The 23,224-nt window shown below is 46.2% G+C and overlaps 1 pseudogene; it reads right to left on the reverse strand.

The window, feature by feature from the left end:
• Nucleotides 1–8,717: 8,717 nt before the first annotated feature.
• LOC120990964 overlaps nt 8,718–23,224 on the reverse strand; it is a 41,893-nt pseudogene continuing 27,386 nt past the window's right edge.

The raw sequence follows: 23,224 nt of genomic DNA on the forward strand, positions 1-23,224 counted from the left end.
TGCGCATAATTGCTGTTTTATATGTAAAGTCCAGGTATTTTACTATAACTAGTCTCGGTCTTCTTGTAAGCGCAGACGGCGTCTTTAGATTACGGTCTGTACCCATTCTTAAGTCTGGGCCTATGCGGTGCGCTCTTTCAACCTTGCAAGCACTGTCCAGGCCTAAGGCCTTCGGTATTTCAAGTTTGCATATAAGAATTAGATCATGGGCTGGTATTGATTCCTGTAAACCCAATATGCGCAGGTTATTCCTACGGGAGCGGATTTCTAAATCGTCCACTTTTACTTTCAGGGCTTTAGTTTCGCTCACCGTTTTCTCCAGCATTGCTTGTAAATCGGAGCAAGATTCTTCAAGCGCCTGAATTCTATTCTCAGCGCTTTCCAGCCTGGTCCCACGTTCGGCCGCGGTCGTCTGTAGGGACTGGAGCGTTAGCTCTACTGTGCTAGCCAGGGATTCCTGCAGGTCTGGTATGATCCTGTTAGCAACTTCAATTGCCAGCTTTAAATAGTCCACATGTGAGTCTTCTCCCTGGGGTTCAGGCTCTCTGTGTGCAGACTGTTCGTCCATAGCACATTGCTGTGTTGGCGGGGAGGCTTCTCCCTCCGCTGCCTCAGTTTCCCACGCTACTGACTTCACCAGCTTGTTTTGGATTTTTGTCTTGTTTCTCGTCCCCATATTCATGACAAAACGATCCATATGTTTCCACCTGTCTGGCAGGCGCGATTAACCCGGTATACACCCGGTGTGGATGGGGGATTTAGCCTGAAGTTTACCGACTTCACGGAGCTGAGGTTGTGACATCCTGAAGTATGTCACTAAACTTCTGTTCCCCTGCTTCATAATGTCAAGTGCAAATGTGTAGTACCATCTTGTGTGATTTAACTGTGCATTGCCTTTTTATATATATTTCTACGCCTGTTCTATATATATGTTGTAATTCTTAATGTACACCAGCAGGTGGCAGCAGTATGCAGAAGACCCAAGTTAGTTAATAGACCTAGCCTGGAACAGTCCATTCCAGTCTAGTCTCCCCTACATGAGCAGAAGTGGGATGTCCCATGCCATGCTTTATGAGGAGGAGAAGGAAGTTAGTCAGTGTGAAGAAGCTCCCAGAACCAGGGACCCCAACCAAGGATCCAAGCTTCGGCTGAGGCACAAGATCAACCTTCCCAGCCTGAGTCCCTTACCTCAGCTGGTAGACCAAGAAAGCAGCCTTTCACAGAACTATCAGATCTCCAGGAAGCCACCACCATACCCTGCGAGCAGTCCTGTAAGTAAAGATCCTAAGACAAAGAGAAGATAGTTACCTCACCAGCTAGTCAGACCCATATCAAGCAGACTAAAGACAGAGCAGAAGATAGATACCTGCCAGATTCTCTAGGCATATGATCAGATGCAGAATACATATAAATTCCTGCCACATATTGCCACTACCTGCTGGGACCCTAGACTAAAGCTGTAACCTGTATGGATCAAAGCTGCATACCACCAAGTAAAGACAAGTTGGACCCTATTATCTGTGTGGAATCCCATCATTCCTCAGTTACTCCTATTAACCACACTCATTTTGTTGCATGTGAGCCGGGATACAGGCGTCCAGCCGTACCAAGGTAGGAGACACCGTTGACACTACCATAGCTGCTATACAGAGACAATATCCCCCTCTGGCATTCCTCACCTGCTACGTGAGCTATAACATCTTAAAGGGCCCTGCTACAGTACCTGCGCAAGCTGCAACTGGCGTCACGAACTATTATACATATAAACTGACCCACTGCATAGCATCCCCACTGACCCAGTGTCCTGCTCATTCCAAGGTTAGCTGCGTCTCTCCATGTCGGCGCCGGAACCGGAAGCCGACATCTGCATATTATACAATTACATACTGACGGCACAGTACCTACAGAATTGATTAAAGGGAATCTGTCACCAAGTTTTACCCTATAGAGCTGCGGACATGCACGGATAGATCTCCACTAGCATGTCCGCAAAATACCTGTCCCATAGCTCTGTGTGGTTTTATTTAGTTGAAAAAATTATTTTATAGATATGTAAATTAGCCAAGTAAGGCGTGGTTACTTACGGTTAAGGAGCCCAGCCACACCCCCTGTGAAGGAGCCCAGCACCGCCTGCATCCAGGAATCTCCTCCTTGCTGACAAAGTTACAGTGCCGTAATCTCGCGATGCGCAGTTCGTTCACTGAGGCTGATGCCAGCAAAGGGAACGAACACTTTGCCAGCACTGTGCATGCGCTAGCTCGCGCATAACGAGATTACGGCACTGTAACTTTGTGAGCAAGGAGGAGATTCCTGGATGCAGGCGGTGCTGGGCTCCTTCACAGGGGGCGTGGCTGGGCTCCTTAACCGTAACCATTAACCATAACCATATGATTAGGCAGAGTGGCCTGGGTATACTTTATTTATTGCGATTCGTGACAAATTCATTTGTAATTAATTGAATTTCTTGTCGAAGTTCGGCGAATCGGCCGAATTGAATTTTTTAAATAAAATGTGGCTCATCATTAAAAGTTATCCTCTATTTACAGTATGCTAAACCTACTGTTCCAATCAGCTGGGGACTCTTGTTTTCAAAATCGGTGGGGATCCCAGTCATCGGACCCACACTGATCAGATAGTTATCCCCTATACTGTAGATAGAGGGTACATTTTAAACTTGACACAACCCATAAAGGGGTTTCCTAGAAGTTTAATATTGATGAGGTATCCTCAAGATAGGTCATCAATATCTGATTGGTGGGAGTCGAACTCCCGGCATATGTATTGATCAGCTGTTAGAAGAGGCTGCGGATCTCTGGTGAATGCTGTAGCCTCCTCACAGCATAAAGACAATGTATATAGCAATAAATGATAAATACTGGCGCTCCCACTGGCAGTTTTGAAAATAACAGAAGTGATGAGGGAGCTTAAAATATAACTTTTACTAATATAGTTAAAACATAGCGTCACACACAAATAAATGGTGATAATGATAAATATGGCTTAAGAGATAAGGAACAGTCTTACCGTTCCGACGCAACCATGGTTAGGATCAACCGAGCGTGGTAAAGAGGATGCACCACGTCCTGGCTGGTATTTAGGTAGGTTCTGGTCGTTGGTAATTGTTAGGTGTAGACTGTGCAGGGAACCGATGTCCCTAGAAATCCCTGGTTGGGGATGAGGCCATTGCTAATGCGGCCCTGCCTGTCTATACAGAGTTCCTACCCCGCAAGGGGCGGCCCTGTCTGGATACCTTACCCTAAGGTAGGGAGGTGTCCCTAGTAAGCCCTATTGGATAGTTCCCGGCGTGTCACGTTTCAAGTGGTCTATCATCAGGGGAATTGATCCGGAATAGGTGCAAAAAGATAGTTCTTGGTTCAGTGGATCATTAGGATGTTAGAACAGGACAAAAAAGGTCCCTTGTGAACTGGTAGACCCCACAAGTTGCTGGAGGGCACCACTGGGGCAGCTAAAATAATTCCTTCCTCCTCACAGCATACCAAGCACAGTGCCATACGTTGTATAGCGGTTCAACATGGTATTGCAGCCCAGGCCTATTCACTTCAGTGGGTCTGGGCTGCAAATAGGCCATGTGACCATTGAATGTCAAAGACCTAGGAAGAGGTTGTGGTTCTCTTCAAACAGCTGATTTGTGGTCGGACCCCCATCGATCAGATATTAATGACCTGTCCTGAGGATAGGCCATCAATATTGAACTCCTGGAAAACCCCTTTAGGTAATGACAATAATAGGTCTGAATGACTAGTAGAAAATGTGGCTGCCACATACAGTACAGACCAAAAGTTTGGACACACCTCATTCAAAGAGTTTTCTTTATTTTCATGACTATGAAGTCATCAAAACTATGAATTAACACATGTGGAATTATATACATAACAAACAAGTGTGAAACAACTGAAAATATGTCATATTCTAGGTTCTTCAAAGTAGCCACCTTTTGCTTTGATTACTGCTTTGCACACTCTTGGCATTCTCTTGATGAGCTTCAAGAGGTAGTCCCCTGAAATGGTCTTCCAACAGTCTTGAAGGAGTTCCCAGAGATGCTTAGCACTTGTTGGCCCTTTTGCCTTCATTCTGCGGTCCAGCTCACCCCAAACCATCTCGATTGGGTTCAGGTCCAGTGACTGTGGAGGCCAGGTCATCTGGCGCAGCACCCCATCACTCTCCTTCATGGTCAAATAGCCCTTACTTTCAAAGTTTTCCCAATTGTTCTGCTGACTGACTGACCTTCATTTCTTAAAGTAATGATGGCCACTCGTTTTTCTTTACTTAGCTGCTTTTTTCTTGCCATAATACCAATTCTAACAGTCTATTCAGTAGGACTATCAGCTGTGTATCCACCTGACTTCTCCTCAACGCAACTGATGGTCCCAACCCCATTTATAAGGCAAGAAATCCCACTTATTAAACCTGACAGGGCACACCTGTGAAGTGAAAACCATTTCAGGGGACTACCTCTTGAAGCTCATCAAGAGAATGCCAAGAGTGTGCAAAGCAGTAATCAAAGCAAAAGGTGGCTACTTTGAAGAACCTAGAATATGACATATTTTCAGTTGTTTCACACTTGTTTGTTATGTATATAATTCCACATGTGTTAATTCATAGTTTTGATGCCTTCAGTGTGAATCTACAATTTTCATAGTCATGAAAATAAAGAAAACTCTTTGAATGAGAAGGTGTGTCCAAACTTTTGGTCTGTACTGTATATACTGTGACACAACTAGGCTTTTCTTTTTGAGTTTGCAACCTCAGCTCTCATGTAATACCTTGTTTGTCCTATGAAAGCCACTGTATTTGTCACCTATCACCCTAGAGACATAATCATATCAGCTCATTTCTAGCCATCTTTTCCAAGATCAACTGAAGGACTCGCAGCACCTGTAGTCATCTTCCCTATCCAGACTCAATGTGGCATCGCTGGTCCACGCTATCTTTGCAATAAAAGTTGTAGTTGGATTTACTTCAGTGTCTGTGAATTGGAGGAGGGAGTTTCGCTGCCTGCCAGCTTAAGGCCTCACTAAAACATAAGGAGGATAGAACAATAAGGCCAGACACACACAAGCAAGTTGAATGTGAGACACTTGTAGTGTGTGTCAATAAGGGGTCCGTTCTGTCCTCCGTTCCTCTGACAGGATCGCACAGCATAATATTGATTTATAATGCTGTGTAACCCTGAGGGTCCTGAAATCTACTGTATTATGCTGACAGTTGTCACGAGGGTGTCAAGAGCCACGTCTGACTCCGTTATACCCGGGGTCAGGAAGTCGCAGCGGGTGGCTGCGCGCTCTATGTATAAAGATAGTGCTGTTTCTTAATGGTAGCTTTCTGGGTTTGCCTTGCAACCCTTTTTGTCTCACTCAGGGATCCGTAGCTTCTTCTCCTCAGCTGTTTCTTGTCCAGCACTCCCAACCTCCTTATATTCCCCTCTTCCACTTCTCTGGTTGCCAGATATAGAGCTTCCTGCCTGGACTTCTATACTGACCCACTGGAGCTGAGTCGCTGTGATCCCTGGTTGTTGTTCCAGAGCGTTACCCTCCGGATCCCTGTCAGGGTTTTGTTGTCTGCTGTTTTCGCTTTTGTTGTCTGCTGAATCAAAATTACGGAGACTCCTACCGGGAGAGCGGCCAGCAGAGGAGTATTGCTCGGAGTTCCGTAGGTGGGCTACGGATACCCAGTGGAACGACCCGGCTCTCAGGAGTCAGTTCTGCTCTGGGTTATCCGAAAGGGTTAAGGATGCGCTTGCGCTGTATGAGACCCCCTTTTCCCTTGATGCTGTTATGTCCCTTTCTATCAGAAAAGATAGACGTCTGAGGGACAGATTGAAAAATCCTGAGCAATTGGTAACCCCTCCCAAGCATGAGTTAGTCTGTACGGACTTAGACGAGCCTATGCAGCTAGGAGGAACTACTCGTCAGGTCCGTCCTCCTGAGGCTCGCCGTAGGCGTGGAGTTTGTTTTTTCTGTGGGGGGAGGGGTCATTTCATTAATGTCTGTCCTTCCTTTCCCAAAAACAAGAGACCGTCGGAAAACTACTAACCCCAGGCTGTGTGGAGGATGTCAGCCGGGGGGGGTATACGTTTCCTCCATACGAACATCTCAATTTGTGTTGCCAGCAGTTGTTGTTTTTGGTGTTAAGACGGAGACTATTTCTTTCTTTCTAGACAGTGGAGCAGGAGTAAATTTGATAGATGCCCATTTTGCCCACACTATGGGTTTGTCTCTCTGTACGCTACAGAGACCTATTCCCATATTCGCTATTGATTCTGCTCCTCTGTCTCAGAGAAACCTCACTCACATTGTCCATAACTTAAACCTTCGGGTAGGGGACCACCATAATGAGTGTCTTTCATGTTATGTTCTGGAGGGGCTTCCCACTCCTGTGGTATTGGGTCTTCCCTGGTTGGTAGCGCACAATCCAGTGGTGGATTGGCAGGCCAGGGAGATATTGGAGTGGAGTGAGCATTGCAGAGAAAATTGCTTAAATAGCAATTGCTTAGTCGCCTCCATAGCTACTCTACCTACATTTGTTTCGGACTTTGAGGACGTTTTTTCTGAAAAGGGTTGCCAGAAGTTACCACCTCACCGTCCTTATGATTGCCCGGTTAATCTGATTCCCGGTGCAAAATTACCCAAGACCAGGTTATATAATCTTTCGGGTCCGGAGAGACAAGCCATGAAAGATTATATCTCCGAGAGCTTGGCTAAGGGACACATCAGACCCTCTTCTTCACCCGTGGCTGCAGGGTTTTTCTTCGTTAAAAAGAAAGATGGGGGCCTGCGTCCTTGCCTAGATTTCCGCGAACTAAATCGGATAACCATCCGAGACCCTTACCCTCTTCCTCTCATTCCTGACCTGTTTAATCAGATTGCGGGTGCTAGGTGGTTCTCCAAACTTGATCTTAGGGGGGCCTACAATCTGATTCGTATCAAGGAAGGGGATGAGTGGAAGACAGCTTTTAACACCCCTGAGGGGCATTATGAAAATCTAGTCATGCCTTTCGGTCTGACCAATGCTTCTGCTGTCTTCCAACATTTCGTTAATGTTGGAAGACAGCAGGAGGAGGGAGTTTCGCTGCCTGCCAGCTTAAGGCCTCACTAAAACATAAGGAGGACAGAACAATAAGGCCAGACACACACAAGCAAGTTGAATGTGAGACACTTGTAGTGTGTGTCAATGAGGGGTCCGTTCTGTCCTCCGTTCCTCTGACAGGATCGCACAGCATAATATTGATTTATAATGCTGTGTAACCCTGAGGGTCCTGAAATCTACTGTATTATGCTGACAGTTGTCACGAGGGTGTCAAGAGCCACGTCTGACTCCGTTATACCCGGGGTCAGGAAGTCGCAGCGGGTGGCTGCGCGCTCTATGTATAAAGATAGTGCTGTTTCTTAATGGTAGCTTTCTGGGTTTGCCTTGCAACCCTTTTTGGCTCACTCAGGGATCCGTAGCTTCTTCTCCTCAGCTGTTTCTTGTCCAGAACTCCCAACCTCCTTATATTCCCCTCTCCCACTTCTCTGGTTGCCAGATATAGAGCTTCCTGCCTGGACTTCTATACTGACCCACTGGAGCTGAGTCGCTGTGATCCCTGGTTGTTGTTCCAGAGCGTTACCCTCCGGATCCCTGTCAGGCTTTTGTTTTTTTCTATTTTCGCCCACCTGGGATTATATGTTTTGTCTGTATTGTCTGTCCTCTCCTTGGTGTTTTCCTTTAGTGTCAGTGGTGCGGACTAGTGATCCCACCGCCCTGTTCACTACGTAGGGCTCATCTTAGGGAAAGCCAGGGTTTAGGCACGTGATCGGCGTACAAGTGAGGAACCCGTCTAGGGACGTCAGGGCAGTCAGGTGCCAGCCTCAAGGTGAGTCAGGGGTCACCACCTTTCCCTCTCCCTTGGACAGGGCCTTCCCATTTTTTCCCTTTGCGTGACGCCGGTCATGACAACAGTATTATGTAAGTGTTTCAAGACTCTAAGGCCCCATTCACATAACCATATTTTGTGTCCGCCTCAATTTCTATGGGACCGCAAAATAGCAGACAGCACACTGTGTGCTGTCCGCATCTGTATGTCCGTTCCGCAGTCCTGCAGGAAGAACATGTCCTATTGTCCGTTTTGTGGTCAAGAATAGGCATTTTTACAATGGGTCCATAAACAAACGGATGCAACACAGACGTCACACGTCATCCGTATTTCTTGCAGATCGCGATATACATATGGTCGTGTGAATGCACCCTTACGCCTCATTTACACGTCAGTGTTCGGTCAGTGTTTTCCATCAGTGATTCTGAGCCAAAACCAGGTGCAGCTCTAAACACAGAACAGGTGCAGATCTTTCCCTTATACCTTAAGTCTGTGGAGGCTCCAATCCTGGTTTTGGCTCACAATCACTGATGGAAATCACTGACGTGTGAATGAGGCTTTAGGGTAACACAGCATTATAAATCATTACAATGCTGTGCGAGCCTGTCAGAGGAGCGGAGGTCAGAACGACATCTCTCATTGACACAACTGTGAGTTCCTAGCATTCAGCTGTGTGTCTGGCCTAAAACACGAGGTTGTGATGTAATTGTATAGAAGGTTGTATTTTTTGAATACATTTGTATTTATTTTTACTTCAATAAAAATTATCTGATTTAAAAAAAATTGTATAGAAGGCAACTTATGAATCTTTTATTTGGTCAGATGTGTTAATATTTTATTAATATTAATTAACATTATTTTTTCTAAGCTTGCCTTTTGCACAGTGAACCACAACAATTCTGTATATTTCTAAAGAAACTGTTAAAATATTTTTACAGATGAAGAAGATCATCATTTCGTTCAACACTCTCTCTTTAATTGCCAGGTAAAGACGAAAGATAAGAAAAGGTCCATCCTGCATCCCCACTGCGATTAATAAGCTCCATATTTGACTTGAGCAACAAGAGGACTCACATCCTTCCTTCCCATCACGTGGTGACTGTGCCTCCTCTTCATTCTGTGATCTTTGAAGGCTTGATGAATCTGTTTGCGTCAGAACTAATGTGAACTGTAAGGTTGCCCAGCTGAAGAGACACAAAGCCACAATGGCCACATCCCACTTGGCCACCACTGATGGTTCCTTGATCAGTGACAGGATATCCAACATATCTGCTCCTAAACTAATGTAGATTAGCAGTAGTTCGGACAGCTGGTCTCTGCTCATCTCTCCTTTTGGCATCAACCAACGCCCTATAATTATTGCCAAGATCATGACCTGTTCCAGTGCCTCCAACCATCGAAATGATGGTAGAATGTGGGAAAGCTATAGGAAATAGACAATTTTTTTTTCAACCTTTATCCTCATTTATGTCATGTCTTACATGTTATTTATCTCTTCATAGACAAGTAGATGACCAACAACACAGATAAACAGAGGTGTTTGACCACTGTGAATTGACCTCTGACCTAGTAAACAGAAGGATCAGAATACTGGAGACTCTCTAACATATTGGAAGGTATTGTTGGGCAATGTCAAGAGTTGATCTCGAAGAATTGAAATCTTAATGAATTCATCCAATAAAAGTTACAGATCATACAGTACAGTATGTCACGATTATGATCAGTACAGTATGTCACTGATCGGTGGTGGTACAACTTCCAGCACCCCCACAGAGCAGTAACTTACACTAGACTCGTGATGTGACGTTCATTGGTCACGTGGCCTAGGCTCAGGTGCAATACCAAGCACTGCCGCTATATAATGTAGGGTGCCGTTCTTGGTAATCTGTGAGAAGCTTTCTCAAGCAGTTGATCGGCAGGGGTCCATTTTTTGAAATTCGTTTGCGCTTTGTTTGGTGGTAAAAGCAGAATTGCGCTATGGATTCCGTTACCACGGACCATAACACAATTGCATGACAGAATGCATAACGGAATGCCTTTAGAGGCATTCCATTATTTATTCCGTCATAATAGAAGTCTATGGCCTGCATAAAAGGATCCATACCATTTCCGTTATGCAGGGGAGTCCTGCATAACTGCTGCAAAGTTGTCAGGAGAGGACCCTCTTTAAATAGAACATATTAGCAGATTATGCTTAGTACAAAGGTTGGGTTAGCTCTCCTGATATGTCTGTTTTAGTAAATACTGGAGTTTATATTCTCAGAAATCTGTTTTGTCATTCCTCATTTATTCCTGTTGGAAATCAATAAACAAATTAACAACTGGTTGTTACCAATTGACTGTGTATCCCTACACAGTCTGGTACTGTCCAGTCAGTGATGACACTGTCAGATTGTGTAGAGGCAGACCCCCTTGACATGGGTATTGGTAACATTTAGATGTCAAATTATTTATACATTTCCAGTAGGAATAACAGAGGAATAGCATATCTCAAACTTTTAGGAAAAAATGCTCCAGAAATGTTTTTTTCACAGGGAGTTCAACTATTTACTAAAACAGACATGTCAAGAGAACAGAAGGGTTCTCGTTGATAAAAGTTATCATTGCAGTTTACAGTTTAATCAAAAAACATTTGTTCCAAGTTTGTGCTATTCACATGTATTTTACAATTCTGATTATCCTAATGTCACCTAGATGAGCTCTTTCTTTAATCTCAGCTACTCATCTACTAATGCACTGCTCTTTGGCAGGATTGGCCTCTGAGGGTGCCACCTGTCCATTTAAGTATTTAGCTGTTATTTGGTCGCTGTATGTTGGTATTATTTTATTACTCTTTGGTGGTATTTACTAAGGCACTGTATTACAGCCCTGATCAAAAGTTTAAGACCACTTAAAAAATGGCAAAAAATCAAATTTAGCATGGCTGGATCTTAACAAGGTTCCAAATAGAACTTCAACATGCAACAAGAAGAAATGGGAGCGAGACAAAACATTTTTTGAGCATTCAATTTAATGAAAACAACGAATAAACTGAAACAGGCCGTTATTGTTTATCACTTTGTTTCGGCATGCTTGATGCAAGCGGACATAGCCAGCGGCCGTTTGACGCCCCTGCACTTCCTGAAGCTCCATTGTTCCACTGAAGGAAAAAGCACCCCAGACCATTATGGCGCCCCCTCCACAGTGGCGCGTAGAAAACATCTCAGGTGGGATCTGCTTGTCATGCCAGTAACGTTGGAAACCATCAGGACCATCAAGGTTAAATTTTTTCTCATCAGAGAATAAAACTTTCTTCCACCTTTGAATATCCCATGTTTGGTGCTCTCTCACAAAGTCCAAACGAGCAGTTCTGTGGCGTTCAAGGAAACAAGGTCTTTGAAGACGTTTTTTGTTTTTGAAGCCCTTCAGTCTCAGATGCCGTCTGATGGTTATGGGGCTGCAGTCAGCACCAGTAAGGGCCTCAATTTGGGTCAATGATCGTCCAGTGTCTGATGACATTTTTTGGGGTCTTCCACTTGACTTTTTTGTTCCATAACCCTCAGGATCATTTAAGAAATTCCAAATGACTGTCTTACTGCGTCCCACCTCAGCAGCGATGGCGCGCTGTGAGAGACCCTGCTTATGCAGTTCAACAACCCGACCACGTTCAGAAAGGGAGAGTTTTTTTGCCTTTGCCATCACAACGTGTGTCTACCTGAGAGAAAATGACAATGAATCCACATCTTTGCACAGATTTGGCCTTATAAAAGCATGTGGTCCTAAAATTTGCATCAGCTGAAAAACAGCCTGTTTCAGTTTAATCGTTATTTTCAATTAATTGAATGCTCAAAAAATGTTTTGTCTCACTCTCATTTCTTCTTGTTGCATGTTGAAGCTCTACTTGGAACCTTGTTAACCACCTCAGCCCCTAGGGCTTAAACACCCTGAAAGACCAGGCCACTTTTTACACTTCTGACCTACACTACTTTCACCGTTTATTGCTCGGTCATGCAACTTACCACCCAAATGAATTTTACCTCCTTTTCTTCTCACTAATAGAGCTTTCATTTGGTGGTATTTCATTGCTGCTGACATTTTTACTTTTTTTGTTATTAATCAAAATTTAACGATTTTTTTGCAAAAAAATGACATTTTTCACTTTCAGTTGTAAAATTTTGCAAAAAAAACGAGATCCATATATAAATTTTGCTCTAAATTTATTGTTCTACATGTCTTTGATAAAAAAAAAATGTTTGGGTAAAAAAAAATGGTTTGGGTAAAAGTTATAGCGTTTACAAACTATGGTACAAAAATGTGAATTTCCGCTTTTTGAAGCAGCTCTGACTTTCGGAGCACCTGTCATGTTTCCTGAGGTTCTACAATGGCCAGACAGTACAAACACCCCACAAATGACCCCATTTCGGAAAGTAGACACCCTAAGGTATTCGCTGATGGGCATAGTGAGTTCATAGAACTTTTTATTTTTTGTCACAAGTTAGCGGAAAATGATGATTTATTTATTTTTTCTTACAAAGTCTCATATTCCACTAACTTGTGACAAAAAATAAAAAGTTCTATGAACTCACTATGCCCATCATGAAATACCTTGGGGTCTTTCCAAAATGGGGTCACTTGTGGGGTAGTTATACTGCCCTGGCATTCTAGGGGCCCAAATGTGTAGTAAGGAGTTTGAAATCAAACTCTGTAAAAAATGACCAGTGAAATCCGAAAGGTGCTCTTTGGAATATGGGCCCCTTTGCCCACCTAGGCTGCAAAAAAGTGTCACACATCTGGTATCTCTGTATTCAGGAGAAGTTGGGGAATGTGTTTTGGGGTGTCTTTTTACATATACCCATGCTGGGTGAGATAAATATCTTGGTCAAATGCCAACTTTGTATAAAAAAATGGGAAAAGTTGTCTTTTGCCAAGATATTTCTCTCACCCAGCATGGGTATATGTAAAATGACATGCCAAAACACATTGCCCAACTTCTCCTGAATACGGAGATACCAGATGTGTGACACTTTTTTGCAGCCTAGGTGGGCAAAGGGGCCCATATTCCAAAGAGCACCTTTCGGATTTCACTGGTCATTTTTTACAGAATTTGATTTCAAACTCCTTACCACACATTTGGGCCCCTAGAATGCCAGGGCAGTATAACTACCCCACAAGTGACCCCATTTTGGAAAGAAGAGACCCCAAGGTATTCGCTGATGGGCATAGTGAGTTCATGGAAGGTTTTATTTTTTGTCACACAAGTGTCACAAGTGTTTGCCAAAGTATATGAACACCGCCACCTCCTCAGCTCATATGCCTCGGCAAACGTATCTTTTACTGCAGAGGAGAAATCCCGTCTTGCAGCGCCGCATACACCGACTTGCGTGTAATCTGACAGCAGCGCAATGCTTCTGTCCGAATGCACATCGGTGCTGCAGCTAGTCGATCGGTTGGTCCACCTGGAAGCTAAAAAAAAAAAAAAAAAAGAAAAAACCAGGCCGCAACGCAATAAATTTATTAACTTTTGAACAGAACATATTAAACTTTTTTTTAACTTTTTTAACTGAACGTTAACTTTTTTACTTACCGGTATTTTTTTTTTTGTTTAGTTTTTTTTTACCTTTATAGAACAAACCTCTCCTTCCCCATGGGACAATGTGCAAAGCGCAAATCTCCCAAAGATGTGGCGAAGTACGTTATGCACTTTATCCCAGGTGAAAGGAGAGGTTTGCAGCAGCTGTGAGTAAAAGGGCCCTAATAGCCCTGTGTGCCTGTCCTGTGAGATGCAATCCCTATGCTAGGTGTACCTGTGTGTGGTACTTCCGGAAACACTCACCAAAGCATAGGGCAGGGTGGTCAGGACAGTCAGGACAGAAATAGCGGGTGTCACGCCTTATTCCACTCCTGCTACAGACACGACATCTTTTTCGGGGTGACGGTTGGGTTGAGGTACCAGGAACGACACTGGGGAAATGTCGCTCGTGTAGACGGCTAACTACACTGGTGGATGGGGCCACGGAACCTCCTGGATACAGGAGGTTCTCAATGATCTCTTCCTGGAGTTTGAGGAAGGATCCTGTTCTCCCAGCCTTACTGTAGAGAACAAAACTATTATACAGCGCCAATTGAATTAAATATACAGACACCTTCTTATACCAGCGTCTGGTTCTGCGGGAAACTAAATACGGAGACAACATCTGGTCATTGAAGTCCACCCCTCCCATGAGCGCATTATAGTCGTGGACACAGAGGGGCTTTTCAATGACACGGGTTGCTCGCTCAATTTGGATTGTCGTGTCTGCGTGAATGGAGGAGAGCATGTAAACGTCACGCTTGTCTCTTCATTTCACCGCGAGCAGTTCTTCGTTACACAAGGCAGCCCTCTCCCCCCTTGCAAGACGGGTGGTAACGAGCCGTTGGGGGAAGCCCACGCGACTAGTTCACGCGGTGCCACAGGCGCAAATCCGTTCTAGAAACAAATGCCTAAAGAGGGCCACACTTGTGTAAAAATTGTCCACATAAAGATGGTACCCCTTGCCGAATAAGGGTGACACCAAGTCCCAGACTGTCTTCCCACTGCTCCCCAGGTAGTCAGGGCAACCGACCGGCTCCAGGGTCTGATCTTTTCCCTCATAGATCCGAAATTTGTGGGTATAGCCTGTGGCCCTTTCACAGAGCTTATACAATTTGACCCCATACCGGGCACGCTTGCTTGGGATGTATTGTTTGAAGCCAAGGCGCCTGGTAAAATGTATTAGGGACTCGTCTACGCAGATGTTTTGCTCGGGGGTATACAAATCTGCAAATTTCTGGTTGAAATGGTCTATGAGGGGCCGAATTTTGTGGAGCCGGTCAAAAGCTGGGTGGCCTCTGGGACGGGAGGTGGTGTTGTCGCTAAAATGCAGGAAACGGAGGATGGCCTCAAATCGTGCCCTGGACATAGCAGCAGAGAACATGGGCATGTGATGAATCGGGTTCGTGGACCAATATGACCGCAATTCATGCTTTTTAGTTAGACCCATGTTGAGGAGAAGGCCCAAAAAAATTTTAAGTTCGGAAACTTGGACTGGTTTCCACCGGAAAGGCTGGGCATAATAGCTTCCCGGGTTGGCGGATATAAATTGTGTGGCATACCGGTTTGTCTCTGCCACGACTAAGTCCAAGAGCTCCGCAGTCAAGAACAGCTCAAAAAATCCCAGGGCCGAACCGATTTGAGCCGTCTCAACCCGAACTCCAGACTGGGCGGTGAAAGGGGGAACTAATGGTGCGGCTGAAGTTGGTGACTGCCAATCAGGGTTTGCCAGCACCTCAGGGATTCTAGGGGCTCTACGGGCCTGTCTGTGCGGTGGCTGCGACGGGGTAACTACTGCACGTGCCACCGTACCAGCTTCAACTGCCCTTCTGGTGCTCGCCACGTCACCATGTTGTACGGCAGTGCTGGTACTAGGTCCAGGGAGGGCTGCGCTGCTGGTGTATGCCTCACCACGTGATCCGGCAGCGACAGCCCCACTCTGCTGCTCTTGAAGCGGATCCTGCATGACCTGTGGTCTAGCGACACGGGGCCTGGTACGCCTGGTGCTATCAGGGACCTCCACCTCCTCGTCCGAACTTTGGGTCAGAGAGCCACTGCTTTCCACAATATTCTGACCCGCTAGATTCGTCAGATGAGGGTTCCCACTCCTCATCTGACTGGGTCAGAATCCTGTAGGCCTCTTCAGAAGAATACCCCGTTTGACATTTTGGACTACTAAATTTAGGGGTATTCCCTGAGACTACCCAAGAAAAAAAGCAAGCCTGTCTTACAAAGGGGAGGCTAGCGAAGTACCGGAGGCCGCTGCGGTTGATAAAAAATATCAAAACTGATTTTTTTATCGCCGCAGTGCGTGTAAAATGAATGCGCAGTGATCAAAAAAATATATATTTTTTGTCACTGCGGTGGGGCGGGCGTGGGTGAACGCACGTGTGGGCGACCGATCAGGCCTGATCGGGCAAACACTGCGTTTTGGGTGGAGGGCGAGCTAAGGTGACACTAATACTATTATAGATCTGACTGTGATCAGTTTTGATCACTTACAGATACTATAAAAGTACAAATGCTGATTAGCGATACGCTAAACAGCGAATAAGTGACTGCGGTGCGGTGGGCTGGGCGCTAACTCACGCTAAACTACCTAACCAAGGGGCCTAAACTATCCCTAAAACCTAACAGCCAATACTAGTGAAAAAAAAAAAGTGACAGTTTACACTGATCACTTTTTTTCCTTTCACTAGTGATTGACAGGGGCGATCAAAGGGGTGATCAAAGGGTTAATTGGGGTGCAGGGGGGTGATCTGGGGCTACAGTGAAGTGTTTGGTGTACTCACAGTTCAGTCTGCTCCTCTGCTGGATCCAACCGACGAAAAGGACCAGCAGAGGAGCGGAGAAGCCATATAACAGATCATATTTACTAATATGATCTGTTATATGACTTGTGATTGGATTTTTTGAAAATCGCCAGCCTGTCAGCCAACGATCGTTGCTGGCAGGCTGGTGATGAACTTGTTCTTTAACTTTTGCCGGCCCGCGATGCGCATGCGCGGGCCGGCTTTGAGCGAAATCTCGCGTCTCGCGAGATGACGCGTATATGCGTGACTGTGCGCAGCACTGCCACCTCCGGAACGCGAATCTGCGTTAGGCGGTCCGGAGGTGGTTAAGATCCAACAATGTAAAATATGATTTTTTGCCATTTTTCAAGTGGTCTTAAACTTTTGATCAGGACTGTACATTTGCAGTGTATAGTGGTGGTGGCACTTTATAGCATTTATATTTAGCAACTGTATGAAAATGTTATTTGGCTATTTTACGGCATTATGGATTTAGCTATGGATGGAAAACATTATGTAACAAAAAAACACGACAAGATTTACATGTATTAAATGATATAGTCTGTTGACATACCTGGATTACATATTCAGCATTTGTTGAGTTGATCATTAGTGTCCTCGCTTCTAGAAAGTTAAGCTCCAACAAGAAAACAGAGGGAATTGCAGACGTCAGGTACAGGAACACCATGGGACTAAACCTAAATGACAAAGGCAATGCTATAATGTAACCCAAAAAGGCAGTCCTCTGTACATGTTATATATATATACACACACACACACTCCTCAATATTGACATTGTAGCATCAAGAAGGACAAGCCATAAGGTTATGCAAATCGAAGAAGAGGCTGGTGTGTCACTAAGATCTGCAGATGCTCAAATTTTCAAGCACCTAGCTCCAATCTGTGGTATGTGGGAAGAGCATGAAAGCCAGATTGAAAGCAAAGATTTTTTTTACCTACAAAACCTCAAAAATCGTAAATTGTGTTGTGGAATGATTGTGCTATGCCTCCTGTTCATTCAAATGACAGTTATTGCCACTTTTCACAATCTTAGAAGGACAGAACCCTTGAACAGAGAGACCTTAGTTAAAGAGGACCTTTCACCACTCCTGACATGTCTGTTTTAACAGCTTTATGCATTCCCCATGTGATAATTCTGGAACATCTATTCTTATGGCTCTATGGTGTGCTGTTCCTTTATAATTTCTACTAGAAGTTATGAATGAATTGCTAGCAGTCTGCAGTAAAGGTACAGAGGGGTGGTAACCAGTTGGGGGTGTGTACCTGCATAGTTTGACAATGGCAGCACTGATTTGATAGAGGGAGTCTGTGCAGGTACTACACCCCCAACTGGTTACCACCCCTCTGTACCCTTACTGCTAGGAAGGGTTATCAGAGATTTTAATACTAATGACCTATCCTCAGGATAAGTCATCAGTATCTGATTTGTGGGGGTCTGACACCCCCACCAATAAGCTGTTTGAGAAGGCACCAGTGCTCATCTGAGCGCTGTAGCCTTCTCTGTGCCCACCAAGTACAGCTCCGTACATTGTGTAGTGGCTGTGCTTGGTATCGAGCTCAGCTCAATTCACTTCTATGGGGCTGCGCTGCGCCTAGGCCACGTGACAGATAATCGTGTCATCATGTCACAATAGGTAAGTAAGCGGGGAAATAACTAAACACAGTAAAAACAAACAGAACAAACGACTAGGCCCAAAATCTAGGGAAAAAAGGGTCACCTCCTAGCGATCCCTAAAAGCTTTCCTAAACTGCTGTGCCCATGTGCATACCCTTGTGGTGGATATGCACATGCCCTCGTGCCTAAATCTAAACACCCTGGGCAAACCCTAAGCAGCAGGGAAAAGGGAAGAGGCAGCCTGCTTCTTCAAACCAGGAGGAAGCAAGAGTCTCCCTAGAGGCCTAGAAAAACACACAAAGGGAGATAACGGAGAGGACTTATCTTGAGCAGAGCTGGAGCAGACAATCCACCACACACCCACCAAGAGCTCCCAGGAAAGAACTATAACCCGCACAGGCCCCTGGGGGAAGGAGGAATAAATAGCCTCACTAACAGTGAAACCCAGTACACCTGAGGGAAGGTGGATCCAGCTCAAACCCAAATAAAAAACAGAGAGGTCAGACATGTGCAGCCAGTCTGACAGACCTCCTCACATTCACGGGGCAAGGCCTGACAGTACCCCCCCTTCTACGGAGGACTTCCGGATACCCCACACCAACTTTATCCGGGTGTGCCCTGTGATCAGTAGCCGGAATCCACTTTCTTTCCTCGGGACCGTATCCCTTCCAGTGCACCAGGTACTGGAGGGAACCCCGAAGAACACGTGAGTCGAGAATCTTAGAGATCTAAAACTCTAAATTGCCATCCACCAGGACAGGGGTTGGTGGCAATGGAGATGGTTCCACAGGTTCCGCATATTTCTTTAATAAAGACCTGTGAAACACATTTATGGATCTTCCAGGTCTGCGGAAGATCCAGACGAAACACCACCGGGTTGACAATCACAATAAATCTTGGACCCAATTTCCAAGATGGTACCTTCAGCTTAATGTTTTTAGTGGACAACCACACCAAATCACCCACAAACAGGCCTGGACCACAGTGGCGTTGCAAGGGGGGTGCGGGGGGTGCGGGCCGCACCGGGTGACACCAGTCTGATGGGGTGTCACCCGGCCGCCGGAGGCCCGGACTGACTCACTGCCGAAGTGCAATTACATCATTGTGTATACTAATTAATCACCTTGGTAGGTCTGGCTGGCGGCTGCTGCTACAATGGGGTGTCACCCGCCCCCGCCGGAGGCCCGGACCGACTTACTGCCGAAGTGCAATTTCATTGTGTTACTAATTAATCACCTTGGTAGGTCTGGCTGGCGGCTGCTGCTACAATGGGGTGTCACCCGCCCCCCGCCGGGGGCAGGTGACACCCCATTGTAGCAGCAGCCGCCAGCCAGACCTACCAAGGTGATTAATTAAATGATGTAACACATTGAAATTGCACTTCGGCAGTAAGTCCGGCCGGGGGCCTTACATACTATTTACTTACAGTGCGGGCAGCGGGCCTGCGGCTGTCCTACTCCTGCCTACATGTGTGCCGGCTCAGGCCAAAGGAGGCGTCACTGACTGTCAGTGGGGCCGCGGTGGAGGGAGGAGAGGAGGCGGAGCTGCTGTGGCCTGTAAAAGCTGCCCCTCCAGGCTGGCAGCAGAAGAACACAGTGGCATGCTGTTGGAACTTCGCCGACCCTGCTGGACTCTAGTCTGGACCCAGGAGAAGACACCTTAAGGCAGAGCCAGGCCAGCTGAGATTGGAGCCAGGACCAGACCGACCCCACTCCAGCCAGACCCCAGTGATATATCAGGTACTGACACTGTAAATGTATTGTAATTGTAACAGAGAGGGGGAGATGGGGGACAAAATGTACAAACATGTCTGTGCCATGGAGCCTGGAGGGGAAGAGAAGAAATGTCTGTGCCACCGACTCCAACATTGTCCCTCATCATGTCACCCCCCCTGATGGCGCAGACTCCAACATTGTCCCCCATTAGGGAGCATAATGGATGGGGGCTGACGGCTGTCATGGGGGGCATGATGGCTGACATGGGGGGGCTGATGGCTGACATGGGAGTAATGATGGATGGGTGCTGACATGGGCATGATGGATGGGGTGCTGACATGGGGGGCTGATGGCTGACTGCTGACATGGGGTGCTGACGGCTGACATAAGGGGCATGATGGATGGGGGCTGACGGCTGACATGGGCATGATGGATGGAGTGCTGACATGGGGGGCTGATGGCTGACATGGGGTGCTGACGGCGGACATGAGGGCATGATGGCTGACATAGGGGCATGACGGCTGACATGGGGGGGCATGATGGATGGGGGCTGACGGCTGTCATGGGCATGATGGATGGGGTGCTGACGGCTGACATGGGGGCATGATGGCTGACATGGGGGGCTGATGGCTGACGGCTGACATGGGGGGTAATGATGGATGGGGGCTGACATGGGCATGATGGGGTGCTGACAGCTGACATGGGCATGATGGATGGGGTGCTGATGGCTGACATGGGCATGATGGATGGGGTGCTGACATGGGGGGCTGATGGCTGACAGCTGACATGGGGTGCTGACGGCTGACATGAAGGCATAATGGCTGACATAGGGGCATGACGGCTGACATGGGGGCATGATGGATGGGGGCTGACATGGGCATGATGGATGGGGTGCTGACGGCTGATATGGGGGTCTGACCTGAGGTATAATGGAAAATATTGTTTCTTATTATACTCCTCTAAAACCTATGTGCATCTTATAGGGCGAAAAGTACAGTCCTCAAACCAGATTGAAGCAGAGAGAAGATATCAGGACCACACAGAGGAGAAGCCAGCTGCTGCAGACAGAACCAGGACCAGGTGAGCTGCGGGCGGGGAGGGGGGGGGGGGGGGGTCACCGAGATGTAGCTTCGCTTGTGTTGCTAAAAAATCCTTGCACAGGCTCTGGTCACGTCCACGTTACAGGGCCGGTTGCAAAGAGTCCCACAGTACATAATGTGGGCAAAATATACCTACTTACATAACATTCCCAATAAATACATTTATTTTTTTGTGAAAAAAGGCTATTTTACATTTTTATTAGTGATACTCTAAGGTGCCAGGGGGTGTACCCTGGCATTTTTATTATGGTACACCACCTGGCACCATTTTCCACATAAAAATAAGTTTATGTATTGAGAATGTTATGTAATTAGGTATATTTTGCCCACATTATGTACTGTGGGACTCTTTATTTATTATATAAAAATATAGGGGACACGTACTGTGCTGTAAAAATATTGCTATTGCCAAAGTCAGGAGGTAAGCAGGGTGGCCACCTCCAGGCTCTATCATTGTGCCACTCTTTGGCCTTCTCATACTGCCGCCAACTCCTCACTCTGTCATTTTGCCTCTCGGTGGCCTTCTCCTGATGCTGCTGCCCTGAACTCCAGACTCTGTGCTTGTGCCACTCGGTGGCCTTCTCCTGATGCTGCCAACTCCAGACTCGGTCAATGTGCCACTTGTTGGCTTTCTCCTGACACTGCTGCTGCTGACGTCAACTATAGACTCTGTCATTGGGCCACTCTGTGGTCTCCTCATGCTGATGCCAAATCCACACTCTGTCATGCTGCCGCTTTGCGCCTACTTAATTATATTTGGGGGCGGGGGGCATTTCCAAATTTTAACCTGGACTCCAGGTTGGACCTGGAGAGATGTCAGGCACTCAGAGCCCTCTCTGTGGGCACCCATCCCACACCCTGGGAAAAAGTCTATGGGTGTACCAATTTGCCTTACACTTTTTCTGCCATTCATCAGTGCAGGGCGCGCTATAAACAACACAGGCAGCGCATTAACTGTAGGCAGGATATTATAGCTATGTAAATGATAAAGTACATGGAAGACAGACCATATTGGTATTCAGCTTAAATTGCCATGTTGGCACTTTTTTATAAATAAGTGGGTTTTGGGTTGCAGTTTGGGCACTCAGTCTCTAAAAGGTTCACCATCACTGCTCTATACTGGGCCCCCTTATATCCTATATCCAGTCACTTTATGCCGGTGTTAGCCAGTCACTGTATGTAGGTGTTATCTGGTCATTGTATGGCGGTGTTATTATTTGGTTTGAGGACTGATATATTTACAGTGTATACTGTAGATTCCAGTATATTATGCTGTAGTGTGCCCTGTATTTCTCAGTAATGTAAATTAGCCTTGTAGAACACAGGCCACACCACTGACCACCAGGACCAGCCTTCTGTAATATAGCCTACAGTTAATCTTTTAGTGTGACAGTCAATTTGCATGTGGTCATCACGGGACCATCACACCGGCCATAGTGTCATAGTGACACTACTATGGCCTAATGGCCGGCATGACAGTCCTGTGATGACCACATGCAAATCGACTGCCATACTAAAAGAGTTCATTAAAGGGTTTCTACCACCAGAAATACTATTATGTAGCTGACTGACATTAGCGATGCGCTAATGTCAGCACTACATAACAGTATGTTTCTAACATTAGTCCCTGCAGCCGTTTTTGTTAAAAAAGCACTTTTATTATATGCTAATGAGCCTCTAGGTGCTATATGGGCGTAAAATCAGCACCTAGAGGCTCCGTCCACTCACCCTGTATTCTGCCCAGGTCCTGTGTTGTGCCCGCCCAGCTCCTCTTGATTGATGCCACTGTTCCCTGCGTCGTTGGCGAAATCCCGCGCCTGCGCCGTTCACTTCGGTCTTCGGCGCAGTGAGTGAATGATGCGATCCTGGTGCCGGCTTCCTCACTGCGCCTGCGCCGACTACGTCACAGTGAGGATCGCATCATTCACTCGCACTGCGCCGAAGACCGAAGTGAACGGCGCAGGAGCGGGATTTCGCCAACGATGCAGGGAACAGTGGCATCAATCAAGAGGAGCTGGGCGGTCAGAACACTGGACCTGGGCGGGATAAAGCGTGAGTGGACGGAGCCTCTAGGTGCTGATTTTACGCCCACATAGCACCTAGAGGCTTATTAACATATTATAAAAGTGCATTTTTAACAAAAACGGCTGCAGGGACTAATGTTAGAAACATACTGTTATGTAGTGCTGACATTAGCGCATCGCTATATCAGTCAGCTACATAATAGTATTTCTGGTGGTAGAAACCCTTTAAAATGGCCCTAGCCCAATGATTTTAGCATAATTCAAGTTGCCTTCCCAGCCTGAGCCTGCTATTATTTTCTGTCTGCCGACACAAAACAATCTGGAAGTGCTCCTCCTGAGACCGAGCTCTGGATCCGCCACTGCGGGTGGGTGCTCTGCAACCCCCCCCCCCCCCCCACAAAGTTAAACCAAACGACGGTGTATGATATGGTTTATCCATACCATTAGCAAAATATGAGAAGCACAAGAGACAAATTATATGTTTTCATGCTGTCCTTTTTTCAAATGGATTTCAGAAAGCAAAGTCTGAATTCCTA

This window comes from Bufo bufo, chromosome 1 (assembly GCF_905171765.1).
Source record: "Bufo bufo chromosome 1, aBufBuf1.1, whole genome shotgun sequence".
NCBI classification, from domain to species: Eukaryota; Metazoa; Chordata; class Amphibia; order Anura; family Bufonidae; genus Bufo; species Bufo bufo.